General features: G+C 37.3%; 1 protein-coding gene across 2 annotated transcripts in view; it reads left to right on the top strand.

Annotated features, from left to right (window-relative positions):
- Nucleotides 1-16,251, top strand: part of NTN4 (netrin 4) — a 167,628-nt gene that overhangs the window by 7,761 nt on the left and 143,616 nt on the right. The gene's annotated exons all lie outside the window — the stretch shown is intronic.

Genomic DNA, 16,251 nt, shown 5'->3' with positions numbered 1-16,251 from the left:
CTAATTATTTCTAAGCATATAGTTTATTGGCATTAACTACACTCACATTATTGTACAACCATCACCACCATCAATCTCCAGAACTTTTTCACTGCAGATATCCTGGATCAAATAATTCTTTGTTGGGGTTGAAGCAAGGTGCCTGTCCTATATATTGGAGGATGTTTAGCGGCATCCCTGGACTTCGCCCATTAGATGCCAGTGGCATCCCACCTCTCGTCAGTCATGACAATCAAAAATGTCCCTCAGTCAGTTCATTTAGTAGCTCAGTCATGTCCGACTCTTTGCGACCCCATGGACTGCAGCACGCCAGGCCTCCCTGTCCATCACCAACTCCTGGAGTTTACTCAATCTCATGTCCATTGAGTCGGTGATGCCATCCAGCCATCTCATCGTCTGTCATCCCCTGCTCCTCCTGCCCTCACTCTTTCCCACCATCAGGGGCTTTTCCAATGAGTCAGCTCTTTGCATTAGGTGGTCAAAGTATTGGAGTTTCAGCTTCAGCATCAGTCCTTCCAATGAACATCCAGGACTGATTTCCTTTAGGATAGACTGGTTGGATCTCCTTGAAGTCCAACGGACTCTCAAGAGTCTTCTCCAACACCACAGTTCAAAAGCATCCATTCTTCTGCATTAAGCTTTCTTTATAGTCCAACTCTCACATCCATACATGACTACTGGAAAAATCATAGCCATGACTAGACGGACCTTTGTTGGCAAAGTAATGTCTCTGCTTTTTAATATGCTGTCTAGGTTGGTCATAGCTTTCCTTCCAAGGAGTAAGCATCTTTTAATTTCATGGCTTCAGTCACCATCTGCAGTGAGTTTGGAGCCCCCCAGAATAAAGTCTTCCACTGTTTCCACTATTTCTCCATCTCTTTGCCATGAAGTGATGGGACCAGATGCCATGATCTTAGTTTTCTGAATGTTGAGCTTTAAGCCAACTTTTTCACTCTCCTCTTTCACTTTCATCAGGAGGCTCTTTAGTTCTTCTTCACTTTCTGCCATAAGGGTGGTGTCATCTGCATATCTGAGGTTATTGATATTTCTCCTGGCAATCTTGATTCCAGCTTATGCTTCCTCCAGCCCAGCGTTTCTCATGATGTACTCTGCATAGAAGTTAAATAAGCAGAGTGACAATATACAGCCTTGACGTACTCCTTTCCCGATTTGGAACCAGTCTGTTGTTCCAGGTCCAGTCCTAACTGTTGCTTCCTGACCTGCATACAAATTACTCAAGAGGCAGATCAGGTGGTCTGGTATTCCCATCTCATTCAGAATTTTCCATAGTTTGTTGTGAAAAAATTTCCCTAGATATTACCAAGTGTCCCAGGGTGGCACAGTTGCCCCTGGTTAAGAACCACTGATTAAAATAGGAAGGATTTTCATTGTAGATAGAGTCATTTTAACTGTGAAGAAATAACTTCAGAAAAATGCATTATGGGCATTCATTAATATCAGACACAGAACTATTTATGATTTGACTGTGTATCAGATCAGTCATGCTTTCAGTAGTAAAAAAAAAAAAAAATAGAGCATTTAATTGCCACAACAGTGATAATAACATAATCACTCTGATTGGCATTGCTTCCGAACAGCAGAGACTAACCAGAAATAGTCTAGATTGGAAACGACAGCTTTGCATGCATGACTGAATGTGAATGAGTGAAAAATTGTTGACGTATAAGGTTAAGAAGTCTATTTTAGTTTTTTTAATCATAATTACTGTATATTTTATATAGTAACATCAACTGACTTGTAGAAAAATAGCCATTCTCTGTTATTCTCAAACACAGAGAGTATCTTTTGTTAAAAATTAAAAAATTATTTTATTTGATCTTGTTGGCAAACATATACTGTAATTACAGTGAATAATACAATATAGACAAATATTTGAGGGGGGTGTATTAGTTATACACCAAGAAAGTGAAATTTCCCAAAGCCAAATATAATGCTACATCCATTGGTAGCCAATGTCTAAAATGATGGAATTTGAGTAGCATTTTGACTTTTAAGGCACTGAAGAACCTGTCCATGTATTGTAGAAATATCGTGGGCTATTGTGTAAAGAACTGTAGAAATGAGGCACTTAACGTTATTTACAATGTTCCAAATAGTTGATATTTATCCTTAGGTGTGAGAACCAGTTAAGATTTTAAAAGTCAGGTTTATTCCACATCAAATTAGTTCTAATATTTATTTCTAGCAGTTATCAACTTATTTATGGTTGCTGCAATTCTGAAGACAAAAATGTTTTTTAGTACTACACTTGATCCCATAGATATTCGGTGAAGTCCCTTGACCTCTGTAGGCCTTAGTTTTGCATTAGTCAAATTAAGGGATTGAAATAAATAATTTTCTCTGATAGTCTAAATTAATAACTGGAATAAATTGAAGATTAAAATAGAAAATATCTATTTTGATATAGCTGTAACTATTGTAACTTGAATTGTAACCATGGTCTCAATTATATGAGATTAATCCTTCATCCTCCCAAATAAAAGACAGAATAGATTTTCAGTTTAAGTAACAGTGTTTCTTACAGATAAAGCCTTTCCATTTTCCATGTATGTTCAGTGTTAGGCAAGAAAATATAATTTTTTTAAAACCATACACTGTAAAATGAGATTTTGCAATGATGTTAAACATCTATATCTTGATTCCCAAAGTATAATAGAGCAATTAGAAATGTAATAATTTAGAAGGGGAGCTAAAGCTGATTCTGCTCCTATCCAATTATATATGACAAATTAGATTTTATAACTGACACAAGATTAAATTTATTCAGGAGACAATATTTTTATTCATAATATAATTTACTTATCCATAATTATTTAGACAATAAAAGTTTTCTTCTCCTTATAGGAACTTGCTATGCTTGGGGGAAAGTCTAGACTGTTCTCAGATCTGTATAATAATAATGTTTAAGTCAACAGCAGCATCGTTATGACTGCCATTTATTGAGCACTTATATGTCAACACTTTACATATATCATCTCATTTAATTCTTACAGCAACTCTGTGAGGCAGCTATTATTGGCTAGAGTTGCGAAGTAACTTGCACAAAATCCCACAAGGATTAAACCTCAGAGCCAGGATCTTTCTCCAACTTTGCTCCTTAGCACTTCTGATGCAAACTGTATGAAGCCCAGGGAAAACAAACAAACACAATCTATCTTAATTCTTAATTCTACACATAGTTAATAGCCTAAGTTAGAGAGCGAAATTTCTGTACTGCAGACTGAATGTGATTTATTTTGACATATGTGATTGTCCACTTAATTACCCATACACATAACCTTCCGTATAGTATCAGACTCGTCCGTCAGTCTCCAAATTAGGTTTTGATGTGTGGTCAAAATTAAGATCACTCTTATATCAGAATGTCTGCTATTCTTTATTTTATTCTCTGTCTGTAAGCAGATATAGGAACCAAAGAAAGCTCCTGGGAGTTTACATTAGAGAAAGACTTTCCTAGCTTCTTACAAATCTACCCTCTCTTTTGAATGGTAGTCCTTCATAGGCTTGCTTAAAGGACAGACATTTTCCCACAGCCCCCTGCTGCTTCTGAATGAACAGATTCTCAGCCCCCTGCTGACTGGTGAATATATTGCTTATCCTCATTTTTACTCTTTACTGACAGCCTTCATAATAACTTGCTTAGAAGACAAATGGCACGGCAGAATCTCTGACAACTCATTAAGGAAGAAATACAGTAGATTTCTGCCAAATATCACTGCTCCCTTAAAGTGAACTGAGAGCATTTTTTGTCATGATGGAAGGAGAAGCTGCTGAGAACTGCTGCCTTCTGTCCAAAGCAGCATAATGCCTCCTTGCACTGTTTTGAAGAGAGATTTAATGACACATCAACTTGGAGATTATCTGTAGTGCTCTGCCTTGACACGTGCTGTTCCCTCTGCATGGAATGCCTTCCTCTCCTTTCTCTGCCAACCTTTCCAGAGACAGCCCAAATGGTATTTTCAGTATGATCCCTTCCCTATCTCCCATGGCATTGCTCCTTCCTCTAGGCTCTGGCAATACAATTGTTATGTTGCAGTATAGTCTGTATAGTTATTTGTTGGTCTTGATTCAACTTGAAGCTTCTTGAACACAGAGACCATGGTGTACTTATTCATCTTTGCGTCCCCGGCATCCCCAGCAATGCTTAGCACAGAAAAGGCACTGGGTTACTGATTGTTAAATGCCTTGTCTACCATAGGAAGAATCTTTCCTCATTGGGGTCCAGACCCACTTAGAGTGTGATGATTGCAATCATGGAAACCACTGACAAGTCCCAGTTCTGCTAATTCTTTGATGTGTAACTTCTTCATTCTGTAAAATGGGGGTTATAATGGTATCTACCTCATGGAGGTAAATTTCTGCAAATGTTTTCAGTTTCATTCATAGTTGAAGATCTGTTTAGGTTTTCTACTGTTTATTCTTGGGGACTTTCCTGGTGGCTCGGTGGTAAATAATCCTCCTGCCAATGTAGGATACATAGATTTGATCCCTGGTCTGGGAAGATCCCCTGGAAAAAGAAATGACAACTCACTCCAGTATCCTGGTCTGGGAAATCCTATGGACAGAGAAGCCTGGCAGGCTACAGTTGGTGGGATTACAAAAAAAGTCAGACATACCTTAGTGACTAAACAACAACAACTGCTTATTCTTGAGTCAATTAATGTAATTTATAGTTTTCTAAGCGTCATTTACATCTTGTTTTTATTTATTTTCATAAAGTAGTAAGTACTCTACTTGTTGATTTCACCTATACATTTGTTTATATCCTGTCCCTAATCTATCTATATATATATATATGTATTCACCTCTTTTACTGTTTTCCTTTTTCTAGAGAGAAATATGTAAAAATGTTAGTATTTGGCTCTCTCTGGGTGATAAGATTGTGTTATATTTATATTTTTCTCTTTTTACCAAATATTCAGAAACCAGTATATATGTTACTTTCATATTCACAAAAAAAATACTTAAGAAAATCTCTTTCAGTTCCTAAATCGAGACCAGGAATATTACGTGGAACATGGTCTTAGACTGGAACTGAGAAACTGTACTGGCTCAGACACTTTTTCCTGAGCCTTGAGATAAGAGTCATGAAACCAGCATGATTTCTCTAGTTCTCATCTGATACAAAGAAATTAGCCACTAAACCATCTCACTTGCTCTAGTTCTTGTCTTATATAAAGGTAAAGATGGTTGCAGTTATGTAAAAGATCATGAAGAATTAGTCATTGAGGCCGAACTCATCTTATGTGGTGGATTCAATTTTTGGGTGATTCAGCATATCATTGATGATAAAAAAAAAATCACCCTAGTGATGAAGGATAACTTAGTTACTATGTCAGAATGACACATGGCAATGAGTGAAACATCTGAATGTGTAATTGGTAGTATCTGAATGTGTAACTGGAAGTAATTGTAATTACTTGTGTAATTGCAATTAAAGTGTGTAATTGAAAATATTCAACATTTTAAAATTTCCTGTGATTCTACAGTAGCATTTTTAGAGGGAAACTGGTTTTTAAAAAAACTGTCTGGAAGAAGTCCCCTTGTAGCTTCCCAGCTCACAGCAAACTAGAAAGAAGAGATAGGCAGCCTAATTTGATTCAAATATTTTTGGATTAACTAGTTTGAATCTCTTACTAGACCGTAAGTAGAAATGTCTTAATTGTCCTTGTTAAGGACATAACTACTTTCAAAGGGACTTTCTACAATTAGATGTTAGTGATTAGTTTGTTTGTTGTTTAGTCACTAAGTCATATCTGGCTGTTTTGTGACTGCATAGACTGTAGCCTGCCAGGTTCCTCTGTCAATCGGATTTCCTAGGTGAGAATCCTGGAGTGGGTTGCCATCTCTTTCTAGGGGATCTTCCTTGACCAGGGATCGAATACGCGTCTCCTGCATTGACAGGCAGGTTCTTTACCACTGAGCCACCAGGGAAGCCCAACAGTTAGTTTACTAGGTTACTACATATCCAGTTCAGTTCAGTCGCTCAGTCGTGTCCTACCCTTTGCGACCCCATGGACTGCAGCACTCCAGGCCTGCCTGTCCATCAGCAACTCCCAGAGTTTACTCAAACTCATGTCCACTGAGTTGGTGATGCCATCCAGCCATCTCATCCTCTGTTGTCCCCTTCTCCTGCCCTCAATCTTGCCCAGCATCAGGGTCTTTTCAAATGGTCAGCTCTTCGCATCAGGTAGCCAAAGTATTGGAGTTTCAGCTTCAGCATCAGTCCTTCCAATGAACATTCAGGACTGATTTCCTTTAGGATGGACTGGTTGAATCTCCTACCTGTGTAAGGGACTCTCAAGAGTCTTCTCCAACACCACAGTTCAAAAGCATCCATTCTTTAGTTCTCAGCTTTCTTTATGGTCCAACTCTCACATCCATACATGACTACTGGAAAAACCATGACCTCGACTAGATGGACCTTTGTTGACAAAGTAATGTCTCTGCTTTTTAATATGCTGTCTAGGTTGGTCATAGCTTTTCTTCCAAGGAGTAAGTGTCTTTTTAATTTCATGGCTGCAGTCACCATCTGCAGTGAGTTTGGAGCCCCCCAAAATAAAGTCTGCCACTGTTTCCACTATTTCTCCATCTATTTGCCATGAAGTGATGGGACCAGATGCCATAATCTTTGTTTTCTGAATGTTGAGCTTTAAGCCAACTTTTTCACTTTCCTCTTTCACATTCATCAAGAGGCTCTTTAGTTCTTCTTCACTTTCTGCCATAAGGGTGGTGTCATCTGCATATCTGAGGTTACTGATGTTTCTCCCAGCAATCTTGATTCTAATTTGTGTTTCCTCCAGCCCAGCATTTCTAATGATGTCCTCTGCCTATAAGTTAAATAAGCAGGGTGACAATATACAGCCTTGACGTACTCCTTTTCCTATTTGGAACCAGTCTGTTGTTCCATGTCCAGTTCTAACTGTTGCTTCCTGACCTGCATACAGGTTTCTCAAGAGGCAAGTCAGGTGGTCTGGTATTCCCATCTCCTGAAGAATTTTCCACAGTTTATTGTGATCCACACAGTCAAAGACTTTGGCATAGTCAATAAAACAGAAATAGATGTTTTCCTGGAACTCTCTTGCTTTTTCGATGATCCAGCAGATGTTGGCAATTTGATCTCTGGTTCCTCTGCCTTTTCTAAAACCAGCTTGAACATCTGGAAGTTCACGGTTCACGTGTTGCTGAAGCCTGGCTTGGAGAATTTTGAGCATTGCTTTGCTGTTACTGTATGTAACTCATGTCTTAAACCCTAAGTGATTTGCCTGTGCTGACCACAAAGTATATATATCAATAATTTTGTCCCTTTCTACTAGGATATATATGAGCTTTATGAGAGCTAAATCTTTTCTTTATTTCATTATTTCAAGGTCATTACCTAACCTCAGAACACTGTGTAACACAACAGAGGTATGTCAAAGATGTTAAAATTAACAGTGATAATAGTGGATAACACTTACCTGTGTACTAAACATTGCGCTCATCCCTTAAATGAATTATTACATTGAATCTCCGTGATAACTTTAAGAGTTACTATTAACATCATCTGACTGAGGTTTGGCGAGATTAGGTAACTTGTTCAAGGTCACACAGCTTGAAAATGGTTTTGACTAGTATTTCACGTAAGTCTGTCTGATTTCAGAGTTTTTGCTACTTTGATCACCAAACTCAATGAATGGTTGCTGTCTAAAAGATCAAGTGAACTTTCATTTGCAGAAATTTGCATTTATTTAATAACTTTTCTTTAAAAAAAGATTTCTGATTTTATGAACATCTTTCTATAAGAAAGAAAAAATACAAGTGCCTATGGGATTTATTTTACTATATTCCAAAGACACACCATTGTTTTATGTGTCAATTATAGTTATAAGTATCACTTATGTATCAATATAGGTGTCAATTATGATTGTAGACCCCATTGATTGTTGGTTATATCCCAGTTTTAGAGATGTTAAATTAAGTGTCTTACAACAGGAAATATATGTGATATGCACGAATATGTGTGTTCTGTATTGCAACGTGAATTTTTTTCTGCAAGTTCTGAGGCGATACAGTGCAGTAGTCAAGCATGCAGACTTTGAAGCCTGTCTGTTTCTTATTTGCTTGCAGTCCTGGGGAAATTAATTTCTCTGTTTCATCCATAAAATATGGATAACAATAATATACTCCTTTGGACCACTCAAAGTACACTTTCTTAGACCTAGCTAGGCATTTTTAGTTTTATTTCTAAAGTCTTTTACAAAAGATGGATTTGTTTCCTTGCTTAAAATCTCTATCAGCTGTCAGAGGACCTGCATCCATATTTCTGCCTGAATTTTATTTTCAAATACTATCTTTTAGTCCAAAGACTTATCATTGTTTTCAGGAGGTCTCCGGTTTTATGATGCCCTAAAAATGGCCATCCTACCAGGTTATTGACACTAACTGAGCTCAAGGTAAGAATATGATGTTAAGGAGACACATTTCCATGCATTCACTTCCCACTGTAAATCTGTTAATTTTGCATGAAGAAAACCTCCGATCTGTAACTACAGCCTACACTTCTCATTCTAGCCATCCAGGAAAGATGTATATTAAGTATGTATACTTAAGTATGTATACTTAATCTTTTTCTCCATCCTCCTGTCTCACAGGTTAGTTTTTGCACAAATAATCCTCCCTACTCTATTCAGGTGGCAAGTGAACAGAATTCATTTTTGTCAGATGAGGCCCTTATGGGTCCAGTGGATTGACTTGTAATGTGTTAGGCTACTTGTTAAGGTAAGTGATAATGAAGTTTTGGAGGCAAAAAATGATGTCTTTTGCTCTAATCTAGGAAATGTTTCCTGAGGTTGTTTCAGTTCAGTTCAGTCGCTTAGTCATGTCCGACTCTTTGCGACCCCATGAACTGCAACACGCCAGGCTTCCCTGTCCATCACCAACTCCTGGAGTCCACCCAAACCCATGTCCATGTCAGTGATGCCATCCAACCATCTCATCCTCTGTCGTCCCCTTCTCCTTCTGCCTTCAATCTTTCCCAGCATCAAGGTCTTTTCCAATGAGTCAGCTCTTTGCATCGGGTGGCCAAAGTATTGGAGTTTCAGCTTCAGCATCAGTCCTTCCAATGAACACCCAGGACTGATCTCCTTTAGAATGGACTGGTTGGATCTCCTTGCAGTCCAAGGGACTCTCAAGAGTCTTCTCCAACACCACAGTTCAGAAGCATGAATTCTTCAGCACTCAGCTTTCTTTATAGTCCAACTCTCACATCCATACATGACCACTGGAAAAACCATAGCCTTGACTAGATGGACCTTTGTTGGCAAAGTAATGTCTCTGCTTTTTAATATGCTGTCTAGGTTGGTCATAACTTTTCTTCCAAGGAGTAAGTGTCTTTTTAATTTCATGGCTGCAATCACCATCTGCAGTGATTTTGGAGCCCCAAAAAATAAAGTCAGTCAAAAAAATAAAATAAAGTAGATGTTTCCCCATCTATTTGCCATGAAGTGATGGGACCAGATGCCATTAGAAACTATAAAATGTGGAGTTATTGTTTGATTTTGTTGTATGCAATTATGATGACTAAAAGAAAGAATAAAGATGTTGACGTAGGTTAACTTTGGACAGAAGCTGTAAGAATGACTTTTCCTTTCTGTATTCTTCCACATTTAAAACACCTGGAATAGGAAATGGCAACCACTTCAGTATTCTTGCCTGGAAAATTCTACAGGCCGGGAAAGCTGGTGTGCGACAGTACAAGGGGTCGCAAAGAGTTGGGCACGACTGAGCAACTGAGTGTGCATGCACACACACTTAAACCATTTCCTGTGGGGGGAAAAGCCTAAATTTCTGCTCCTCTTTGAAAGGGTCAGAAACTACTTCCATAAAGCATTATTTTATCATCATAATACAGTGGTTTTCAGCCCTGGCATCTCATTAAATCATCTGGGAGTATTTTTTTAATCCCATGCCTAACACTAAAACACAGAGGTTCAAATTTAATTGTTCTGAGGTGGGACTTGGGCATTATTATTGTGATTCTAAATCACAGCCACGAATGAAAGTCACTGAGGTAACAAGCTGCCTTATCTAAATTATTTCCCAATCTTGGTTCTAATACTTCATTTTATTCTTTATAGAACATTTGGTTAATATTTGTAGTTTGAAGAATGAAGAAGGAAAAGATGTGATCTGTTATCTGAACTATTTAATCCAATGATGTACTTGTGTTTAATGAGAGACTCCACTGGTTTATTTTTCAGTATTATATCTTAGTACTGCACATTTATTTTCAGCCACACATTTATTTTCAGCTAGATTTCAATGCCTATTCCTGCTATAGGAACTAGACATTTTCCATCTATGAACTGAATAATCATAGAATATGTTCCAGGACCCTTGTCAACCTATTCAATCAACAGGTAATTGTCCATATACCAAGGGAATCTGCTGCCCTCTGGAGGGTATTCTGCTATGATGGATGAAAGCAGAATTTCTCTATGTATATTCCAAAACACGGGAAAAGTTATGAAAAGAAAACAAACAAAAATGTTCCAAGGTCAAATCATTTGAAAGATGCTATCCTATCTCTGTGTAGGGAAGTAACAAAGCAAACTGACAAAATAAAGATTGAAAAGTTCTGGAACAAAGAAATTTGTTTTCCAAACTAATTGGCTTCTCTTCTTCCCATCTAAGTCATGTTAATATTTGGGGAACTAGTATTATACAAATGGCTTTTGTATTAATAATTTATACATAAGATTTGGGATTTGGAGAAAGTAGAGACCACAATGAAAGATTTCTTAAATAAGCTATAAAAAGGAAAAGATTGATAAAGTGGATGAAGTAAGATGAAAGGATCTCACATCCATGCAGTAACATTTTGACTGGAGGAATACAATCTGACATGGCAGTGTGAAGCACCATGCTATAATATTTGTATTTCTCTTTCTTCTTGTTTTTTTATCCTAATGAATTATTGAGATGTTTGCACTGTTGTATAACAAATGGAATTGTGACTTTTGCTTTATAATAGATGAAGTCGACTTCATGTACTGTCAAAAGTACCAGGAATAACATTTGACCAAAATTGTATGGACGGCAAGAAGCTGGGCATAATGGAATTCCACCCAGAAGTTCAGTTAGTACTTGAGTTCCTATAAGGGTGGATCCCATATATGAAATTACAGCTGTGTTTTCCTATGGATGGGATGATAGCAAGTTTAGTAGAAATAAAATATTTTCAGTCTTTTGTGTCACTAATTTTGTGATTCTTGCCAATTATCAATATACAGTTCTCTTCATGTATAAAAAAGACGCAAAGCTGTCTCAAATATTCAGTGAGACACGCTATGTGAAAACATTTCACACAGCCTCTGACAGCGTAGCTGCTCAACAAATATGAGTTCAGTATAAAGATGACTGATGAACATGGAGACAGCACCAGCTTTAAACAGTAAAGGAGTCAGCATGGGAGGAAGCTAAACCTGGAGGCGGAAGAACTAAGGTGACCAGCTGGCCCATTCCAGTCTGCTGGGACTGTCCCATTTTTTGCACTTAAAAGCCTGCTTTGGGGAGACTTCTGTCCTGGGCAAACCAGAATGGCTTGTCACCTTAGCTCAGAACCCAGGATAGGAACACAAACAAGGACATGGACTACAGGAACTGGTGAACACAGACACAGTCTCGGAGCATTAGGAAGAATGGCCTGAGATTGCCCCGTGTTTCTCAGGCAGATGGCAAGGCAGGCCCACATTTCAGTGAGTACGGAAAAGCCCACAGATGCATTGCGTCAGTAGATACACTGGATTCAGTAGAGGGAAACTAAAGGTCCTATTCAAGTAGTGCTACACAAGAGACATTTGGCACAACTAATTTTTACTGTGAACAGTAAGGAAGAGAGAGTTTCTTCCGTGAATAATGCGGGAACAATTACTATTCATAGGAAAAAAGAAAACAAATTTCCTACCTCACATAATACACAAAAGTTAGCAATATAGAAAACTGAATATGAAAATCAAGACTTCAAACATTCTAGGAGAAAAGCTCATTAAAACGTCCTTGAGCTATGAAGAGGAAACGGAGCTTTCCAGGTGTCACTAGCGGTAAAGAACCTGCCTGCCAAGGCAGGAGACGCGAGTTTGATCCCTGGGTTGGGATGATCCCCTGGAGAATGGCGTGGCAACCCACTCCAGTATTCTTGCCTGGAGAATCCCAGGGACAGAGGAGCCTGGTCCGCTACAGTTCAGGGGTCGCTAAGAGTTGGACACAACCGAAGCAACTTAGCATAAAGGGAGAAAGGGCAAGATAGCTAAAGTTGGTTCAATCAGAAATAAAAGATTCTATGAACAGAGTGAAGAACCAAACTGTAAACTGGGGAACAATAAAATATTTGCAATGTGTTGAGCCTACATAATACTTATATCAAAAGTAGGTAAAGAGCTCCAACAATTCAGTAAGGATAAATGCCAGTAATCCAACAGACACAGGAGAGGTACAGGCGATTCACGGTAGACACTTGGCTGGTAAAAACATTTGTTAAAGAAATTCAGTTTTCCTGCTAATCAGGGAAACACTGAATAACAATGAAATAACATTCTATACCAAGCAGATAGTTAGAAATTTAAACACCTGACAATATCAAGTGTTGGTGAGATGGTAAAGAAATAGACATTTCTTTACACCATTGTTGTTCATTGCTGATGAGGGTGTAAATTGGTCCAATCACTGTGGAAAGCAATTGCTCAATATCTATAGTTTTTTTTAAAGTATATACCTGAGTACTACCTTTTGGTATACAGCCTAGAGAAATTCTCAAAGGTGTGCACAGGTGTCACATACAAGAATGTTCACTACAGCATGGTTTAAAAGAACAAGACCCTGTAAAAAATCTAAATGTCCATAAATATATCGTGCTATAATTCAGTCAATGGATTACTACCATACAGCAGTTAAAATAAATGACTGGAGTTAAAGATCTATGTGAATAAATCTGAAAAGTATAGTATTGAGATAGAAAGAGCAAGCTTCAGAGGATTTATTCAGTGTCATATTATTTATCAATAAATCAAGCATAAAAAGTATTATTTTATAAATTTTATAGGCACATAAATATGTAGTAAAAATATAAAAACAGCCACAGAAATAGTAAGCCAGATAGTGGTTACTTCTGAGGAGAAAAAGATACAAATGAAGCCAGGAGAGAGTTCAAAAGGCATCAAATGTGTCTCCTATGTTTTACTTTTAAGTTATCTGATGCAAATACAGTAAAATGCCAAAATTGGGTGATAGATACTTGAGTGTCTATATGATACTTCTCTCTGCACTTTGAGATTTTTTTATGAAAGTAAAAACAATATCATTTAAATTCCGATTATTTCAAAATTACTCTAAAATATCTTTAAAAATGAAAACAAAACTATGCTTTCAAGAGTTGGTCAAGTTTAACATTATTTCCAAAGAGTAAGCTGAAGCCTCAGCATCCTTACACATGGTTCACTGCTACTTCACCAACACTAGATGTCACTTTACTTCATTCATTCAGTTAAATGTGCGTGCTTTGAGTTGAAATTAGATGAACTTGAGTATGTCTTAGACATTTGTTTCCCTCTCCAGCTGATGTAAAGGAGGAAAACTGAGTGTTTTCTGCTATATATACATCCTGTAAGGTGAGGGGCATATCTGTTTTGGTTCCTGGTTTTTATTCTCAACATCTACTGCATGTAATACTGTTGCCAAAATATTGTTAACTGAAGAAGGGATACAAGAGACTTTAACAGAAAACTGTTTAATATTACCAAAATGTATCACATTACATTTAGAATAGTTTTTCTTTCAAATGGCAGCTGGGTATTTGAAGTGTTTTTCAGGAGAAACTTGTGACTCTAATCTCAAAGCTCAGTTTGTGGTCAACAGGGACAGGACATCATTTCAGATTTTTTTTTTTTTTCAGTTCTACTCGGCACATTCTTTATTTTTTATTTTTTCCATTTATTTTTGTTAGTTGGAGGCTAATTACTTTACAATATTGTAGTGGTTTTTGCCATACATTGACATGAGTCAGCCATGGATTTACATGTGTTCCCCATCCCGATCCCCCCTCTGCCACAACTGCACAAGGCTTAGGGGCTCTTACTTCCAGGCCCCAGCAGTGAAAACACCAAGTCCTGACCACTAGGCTGTCATGGAATTCCCATTTCAGATCTTTTAATTTAAAGTCATATAGCATTTTATTGGCACACTGGATTTTTCCATGAACAAAGACTCCTTAAATCAACAATTATTAACTTTTTAGGGGGATAAGGACCTTTGATGATCATGAAAACTATGGACTCTCTGAAAATGTTCATATAAGCAAAAATTTTCATGCAGTTTCTGCAGATTTGCAGACCTCATTAAAGCTCATGCATGGGCCCCAGATTGGAATCCCCTTCTTGAGATGGGCAAAAGCGCTAACCTAGTTGCTTTTCCTAAACCTCTTGACCGCCACTTTCACTCCAGCAATAACTAGAACGTGTGGCTAATGCCTGCATTCATGACGGTGGCTTAATGATTTGATCATGTGAATGAAAATAGAGACAAACCCTGTAAATCCAGGTATAGGCAAATGTGGGCAATATCTACTTTGGAAATATTTGATTTATAGATACCAATCAAAGTATTTACATATATATTTTTCCTATTAGACTACTTAAGAAAAGAAAAAAATGTAATAACATATTTATTTGGGAAAATATTTATTGGAAGCTTGTTCTTCCCTGCAGAGCAAACTAAATCCCAGGAATTGCTCTACAAATTAAAAATATTTCCTTGAGCCACCTTGTCCAAATGTTTTCATTTTATGCATTCTAAATGGAAAGAACTATTTTAAATTTTTATTACTGATTTTCTTGCATCATAAATATTTCAAAAGTAACCTTTGGCACTAGCTAGGTGACATTAGTTGATGTTATGAATGCAAATTAATGAAATTTCACTACATCATGTAAAGACTCTTAAAACCAAGTAAATTTGAAATCTGTTTATTGTCTTTGTTTCAGATTCTTTCCTCATTAAAAGGCCTCCTCTTTTCAGGAACTCTGAGTTCTGTTGGTCACAGTCTCAAGCTACCAATATCAGGTGTTGAATAACGAACAGAATTTTTCTTTAACATGACAATTCTTTATATTTAAACAACGTAAGGCCATAATTACAATAGATATACTGGGCCAGTTTGCTTTTTTTTCTTTCTTTTTTTTTCTTTTAATTGTGGTTTTACTTAACAGAAATCATGTCGATGATATGAAAATTGTACCAGGGTTTATTTTTCTCTTATTATGCAATCCTACTGGCAGCTCAGGTGGTAAACAATCTGCCTGCAATGCAGGAGACCCAGGTTTGATCCCTGGGTCGGGAAGATCCCCTAGAGAAGGGAATGGCAACCCACTCCAGTATTCTTGCCTGGAGAATTCCATGGACAGAGGAGCCTGGCTGGCTACAGTCCATGGGGTCTCAAAGAGTCGGACATGAATGAGTGATTAACACACACACATGCAACCCTGATACATGTGCAAGGCCCTGGTAAAGTAAACGAAGAATATTTTCAAGTCCTAATTTGGTGCAGTGATTGTGTATAGACTTAGTGGGTTATAGCATCCATTGTGAACTTACATGTAGAAAATGGAACCTGCTATAAGCGAACAGAATCTATCTTGGGTTCTAATTATTTGTCTACCAAAACCTTTCACAACGCGAATAGATCAAAGAGCATATGGCCTCTATCAGAGGTATAAAAGGCTGCATTGCAGCTGTTTTATTTGGGCAATTAAAGAAATATTCAGAGTTCCTTTTCCTTAAAGCAAAAAGCCTGAATTCTGATCCTTCTTTATAATTGATGATGCTCCTAAGATGTTTTCTTAAAGAATGATATAAACTTTGTAACTCTAGGGAGAAAAACATATTTTCACAACCAAATATTTCATCATTTATTCAATAAAATCTGTAAATTTTCAGCCATTGATTTAACTTTTTCTCTCTGGTCTTAGAATTTAGAAACATCTGAACTTTTCTTCATAAACACTATTATACTAAGTGCTTAATTGAATGACCAACCTTCTCCTTGGAGAAAATCATCTTATATGAGTCATGGCTTAAATACTGGTATTTCTGGTTCTATAGCCAAAATCTTGTAATAATATTTGAGCATTGTGTCGGAGTCTGGTTCTATGATAAAATACTTTGTTTTTATATGATAATACCACATACTAAATTTGA

This window comes from Cervus canadensis, chromosome 21 (assembly GCF_019320065.1).
Source record: "Cervus canadensis isolate Bull #8, Minnesota chromosome 21, ASM1932006v1, whole genome shotgun sequence".
NCBI classification, from domain to species: Eukaryota; Metazoa; Chordata; class Mammalia; order Artiodactyla; family Cervidae; genus Cervus; species Cervus canadensis.
This window is presented reverse-complemented; position numbering and strand designations above follow the sequence as displayed.